The sequence below is a fragment of the Hippocampus guttulatus genome, chromosome 13 (assembly GCF_054856545.1).
Source record: "Hippocampus guttulatus isolate MCC_2025c chromosome 13, RoL_Hgut_1.0, whole genome shotgun sequence".
In the NCBI taxonomy this organism is placed as follows: domain Eukaryota; kingdom Metazoa; phylum Chordata; class Actinopteri; order Syngnathiformes; family Syngnathidae; genus Hippocampus; species Hippocampus guttulatus.
The window spans coordinates 7,467,228-7,473,227 of NC_141273.1; the positions used below are offsets into that span (position 1 = coordinate 7,467,228).

Sequence of the window (6,000 nt, forward strand, 5' to 3'; positions counted from 1 at the left end):
ATTTTCTGACATGTTATAGACCAAACCAGTAACTGAATTATAACACACGTAGGCGCTTTTTCTGCCCTGTCAATTTGAAATAATGTCCTGCTTTGGTATAAAAAGGAGATGGAAATTTGGATTTTTTTTTTTTAACTTTCATCTGATTCATTAATGAATCCAAAAAAAATTAACAGATTAATCAATGATTAAAATAATAATTATTGAGCAGCTCTAAAATTGAAAAATGTGCAGCTAATACATCAGAATCAGCAGCATAAAACCCGACCGTGAGGCACGCATGCTAACCACGAATTACTTTAAAAGAAGTGAGTTGCTGCATTTTTCTTTAGGTCTTGTCCGGGAATAAACTGTATAGTAATCCAAATGTATTTGTCTATAGCTATTTTAAAGATTTGAAGCTTGAAATAGTTTTCAAACTGTATTATTGCGAATTCAAAGGGGCGGGGGGAATCAGCTACGGAGGTAAAAATGGGGCGTGTGACACCGAGAAGATTTAAAGACAAAAAAAGGGGTTGTGCCACTGCACTTTACGGGCAAGTTGATGAACAATGGCTCATTCATGCAGGGTGGCATGTTGTTTTCACTTTCTGAACTGTTTGTTTGCCATTCAGGCGAGACAACAATGGCCCACTGATGTTTAAACTGCTCTCTTGTGTGCATGCATCATCTGGGTTACATTCTCTATTATTCTACTGTCTTCCATCACATGTGGCTTGTGTGCGAGCAGGAAGTGTGTGTGCGCCTCCGTCGGGACGGCGCGTTCGGGTGACAGCAGGCACGTGAAGCAGCAGCCCGCCCGCCCGTCCCTCCCCCGTCTAATGGCCACAACAGGACGCTTCTTGGGAAATAATGGGATTACGAGAAGGATTGATCTCCAGCTTTATAGCTCACATGCGGCCGCTGCGAGTCGGCCGGCACGCCATGACGAGCTTGTCAAGGACGGACCACAAAGCTGAAGTGCCATTGACAGGCTTTTGTGTGCACAATGGGTTTTACACACAGCATTTAGACAACAGAACTGGCCTGGCTGCTTGCAAATGTAACATGTCGTGTATGAAACCGTATTTGTGTCCAGCTGAACATCCTCTCACAGAACAAAGGCGTTTCAATTTGCTTTGCGACTTGAGACTTATTTCTCCGCCACAATTTAATTTTTTTCTCTGGAGCACAACCTGCAAAATGTGGCCCACCAAATCAAAATACATCTGAAAGAGCCATTCAAATTTAACAGCGACATGCTCTCAATGGAGCCTCCAATGTGACCAACAAATAAAATAACGACAACAAAAAAAACGTGTCGTAAACATGAAATCCAGAAGCCACACTTTACAAGAACTGAATCGATCATGTTTTGAGTGACACAGTGGTGACAACTACAGTATATGTTGATTATTTTGTAAACATACTAGTCAAACATACATTAGTCAACACCAAAATTCTTTATAATCAGACTCCCCACTTGTTCTATTTTCATTGAATTGCTGCAAACCCAAAAAAGCGATGTCATCAGGTGATGACATGACTTTTGCACACTAAATCAATAGATAACTTTTTTTTTTTAAATCAGAAGTCTGTAAATTGTTTGTTCAACTGTCAATTCATCCATCCATTTTGTAATCCGCTCATCCACCCAAGTGTCACGCACATGCTGGAGCCTATCCCAGCTGTCTCCGGGCAGTTGGCGGGGGACACCCTGAACCGGTTGCCAGCCAATCGTAGGGCACACAGAGATGAACAACCATTCACGCTCACAATCACACCGAGGGACAATCTGGAGAGCCCAATCAACTTGCCATGTATGTTTTTGGAATGTGGAAGGAAACCAGAGTACCTGGAGAAAACCCACGCAAGCACGGGGAGAACATGCAAACTACAAACAGGAAGGCTGGAGCCAGAATCGAACCCTGCACCTCTGCACTGTGAGGCGGACGTGCGAACCAGACGGTCACCGTGCTGCCTTCTTCAAGTCAAGTCAAATCAAGTCAAGTCAGCATTATTGTCAAATTTGCTCTATGTACAACACACAGCACAGATGAAATTTCTTTCCTCTCGACTATGTTTCAGTTTATTTTGACGGCTGGATTTGTAACCAAAAAAAAAAACAATAATCTTGCGGTATCTCATATGTTAATGTTGTGAAGTGAAGACAATTTGCAAGAAACATGAGGTCAACAGACATGATTTGCCTTCGCGGGCCACGTAAAATGATGTCGCGGGCCAGATCGGACTGGGCCAGCCTGAAATAATAATGGAAAGATGACTGTGACATGCCCACCACTGGTATAACGAGTACTATATTTCATTTGCAGACGCTGTTCTGTGGATTGAATGACCTGCTCTTGACATTCAAAATTATTTTGCAGCTCTTATAACAGCACAACATGTGGAGAGCAAGAATGCAGCCGTAGGAATTGCAGATCTGCCTTCATTTCTGGGTTTGTGCTTTCAGTGCCACCTTCATCAATTCCGTCCAATGGGAGCACCGTTTGTAACACAAATCGTTGTGTTTAAAATATATAGTTCACTTGCAGTGTGAATACAAACCGCACCAAACAACAACAACAACAAAAATTGGTCCATTTTGGTCCGGACCCAACAATCAAACCAAACAACTTAGCTTGTGTGAATACACTTTTAATGTTGACACATGAAAGAAAATCGCAATTTCAGTTCCTCATTAAACGTGACGAGTGGGCTCCAACAAATAGCAAGCGAGCTACCTGCAGCGAATGAAAGCTGACCAAACGGTCAGAATCGGTCAAGTGTTTTTATAGTTTGTTCATTCTGAGGCATTGCACATACAACAAAAATAACACATTGCATTACGTGTTTCAGTGGATGGCAATCAAACAATTACAATGTCAGCAGTCATATAAATAAAATACAAGTAACTACCTCTTGCCTACTTTCAAAGTAATTCCCAAGTTAAAACAGGCCAGAGCATTTGATCTCGCCCACCCTGCGATTCTACGAATACAGATTCAGAGGAACTGTTGTGAAAAGCACTAAAACATTGCACCCACAATTTCTCAGAATATTTAAGAATAAATATTTGATCAATGCATGATCCATCAATCTCTTTTCGATGGTGCTTGTCCTCCTCAGTGTCCTAACTGAGCAGTGAATATTTATGCGTTTGTGTCGTGGGGAGGAGAGATTTGAGCGGAGATTTGTACCTTGGGCTGCAACGTTTTGCAGACGTGCTCACCACTTGTTGACCATGCTGCCTTTGATGCATCATAGTTTTTATGAAATGTAGTGAGGCCCTTCAAGACTGACATCTGAGGTTTTAAAAGGCACCTGTTAGAAAAAAAGGTTCCTCACCCTTTCTGTAAAAGCTAACAGAGCTTTAAAGGGCATTTTTATTGTTTCGAGATAAGTATCACGGCAGTTAACCTGTTTTAATGACTGTATGACAGTTAATGTTAAAATGCCAACTAAAACACATCTGTACATCTATTTCAGGTTTTACAAAGCCAACTCTGGTGGCTCTAGATTGAACAAATTCAATTTCCAAAACGTTTTTATGGGGGTAAAAATATGGCAGCATCCTAAATAGGACTTTATAGGCCACTCCACTTCATATACTGTAGAGACATCGCCCCCACACCCCAAAAAAAGCAACAACAACAACAAAATAAATAAAATGCATGTTAAGTTCATTGAAGACTAAACTGTTCATAGGTGCGAGCCTGACATGTTTGTTGGCCTGCAGGTGACTGGTAACCAGTGTACCACCTCTCTCACCCTGATGCGATTGGGATAAGCCTCGGTTCACCTGTGACCTTTACAAAGACAAGCCCTACAGAAAGAAAATGGATGGGTGGGTGGTCGCACAGCAGATATTCCCACACCAAAATGTGGGAATGTGACAGTGTCTTGTCACTAGGGTTTCATCCTTTAAATACTAATTTCACCACATTTTTGTCTCCGGACAAACCACAAACACCTGACATGAAACCCCAAAATTCATGTTTTATGATAAATTAGTGTAGCACATGGCAGGAATGGACTCCAGCTGTAACTTTGTTTCTGATGAGGACTGATCGGAACAGGGACTGAACGGAGGCTAATCATAACTTTGGCGACATCCACAATCATGAACTGATTGCTAAATGAATACCCTCCACACAGTGTCAATTAAAACAGAAATGTCATTTTCAGAATTACCGGTACTGATAATGACACTGGACCTCATTAGATGTGCATCAGAAAGTGACATTTCCTGAACCCTTATATGTGTTTATTTCCCATGCTGACATAGCATATTACAGTACAGGTAAATTTTGACCTTGGTCAAACATTTCCAAATGATAATTGTCTATGCTAAATTATGAACTACAGATCTTTTCAAAATGTATTAAATGCCTGTCTGACGCTAATGATTAATCCTTAATCAATATTCAGGGAAAAGTCAAAGCGTCCCTTTTCGTTTTATCCATCCATGACCATCCATGATATAAGCCTCAGTCCACACTACCACTACTGCTGCTTTTGTTGTTGTGTGTTGTTGAGTTTTGTATTTATTAAACCGTTATTTTATTTTATTTTTTTGCGAAATGCACTAAGGAGTGGCACCCAAATTTCGTTGTATTCTATACAATGACAATAAAGGCGATTCTGATTCTGATGACCCTTCAAAGACTAACGAGTGCATGTTTTGGTGGGAACCTTTGCAAATGTGGTGGAACATAGACAATTCTCATGGCTATTTCAAGCTCCCCTTCCAACATTGTTACTGCTGCCATAAAAAATACAAACATTTATGGAATGTATAGTTTCAAGATTACTACTATTTCTTTTGATTTAACACACACTGGTAAATCAAAAATCCAATTTTAGTAGACACGGTCAAATTTGACTTGGAACAGCCTCAGTGTACACAAACAGTGTCGCACTTGCACACACGAAGGTCATTTTAAAATATTTTCATTGTGATGTGTTTTAGGTTACTTTTGCAAAAGTAATCACCTTTCAGCATGAAAGAATGCCATTTAGAATATTTTCTATTATGTCAAACGGGTCAAGATGAACCTTATAACACGAAGGACAATTAACCAAAAGGTTCATCAAGTGTTTGCATTCAAAAAGAAAGTAAAACAGCATTGAGGCTCCGTTTAAAAACATTCTTAACAGCAAAACCCATCAGCTCTCGTCCTGAGCGGAGGCTCAAACTTGAGGTAAAGCTGTCAAACATACACAACTAAGAGTGACATTTCCAACCCCGTGGACACTCACCCGAAGCACTTCGATGAAATAAACAAACAAGAGAGCACAAGGGATGCAACTAAAAGAAACAAACTGTTTTGGAAGAAAAAAAAGTTGCTAGCTACGCGGGTCGCTACATCGGCGTGTAGCTCGGCGCACTACCCCCGGCTGCTCGCATCGTTTTCGGACACTTTGACGTTGACGGCTCGGTGTCTTACCTCTGAAGCAAAAGCTCTTCTTTGTGGAAAGGAAAGTCTTCCAGTAGGGGCAAGGAGAGGAATGTGTCAGGTGTACGCTTCCCGTGCACGGCCGCTCATGTTCACTTAAAGCTCCTTTCAGGCAACTCCGAACGGCCAAAGCTCCGGTCGTTACACTTCCGACAGCTAATCCGAGTGGATGGCGCACACACACGGCGGCGGCGTGCGATTTAGAGTCGAGCAGTCGCTGTGTGTCGTCTCCGGCGTGAAGAAAAAAGAGAAAAAAGTACGGCTCACTTGTGCGTGTTTTTACATAACAGCATCATCCGCTTTTTATGTTGACGCATCACGAAGAGAAAACATGGAGTTTCTTAAAGGGCCACACGGACGGACGACACCTTGCCCGGGCCATCATACATTCATTCGCATGTACAGTATACTTAGATGTGAATAGTAATAGTGCACACTATTACTGTAGGGGTTATTCCACAACTGGACGATAATTTATGCTCCAACCTTGTGTTAGCCCAGTGGTGGGAAAACTACGGCCCGCGGGCCGAATCCGGCCCGTTGGTCTTTTTAATCCGGCCCG

General features: G+C 41.8%; 1 protein-coding gene across 1 annotated transcript in view; it reads right to left on the reverse strand.

Moving 5' to 3' along the window:
• Positions 1–5,730, reverse strand: part of bahd1 (bromo adjacent homology domain containing 1) — a 45,279-nt gene extending 39,549 nt beyond the window's left edge. Inside the window, exon 1 of the mRNA XM_086127186.1 lies at positions 5,430–5,730. The gene's annotated coding sequence lies outside the window, so the exon portion shown is untranslated. The remainder of the gene's footprint in view (positions 1–5,429) is intronic.
• Positions 5,731–6,000: the final 270 nt, after the last annotated feature.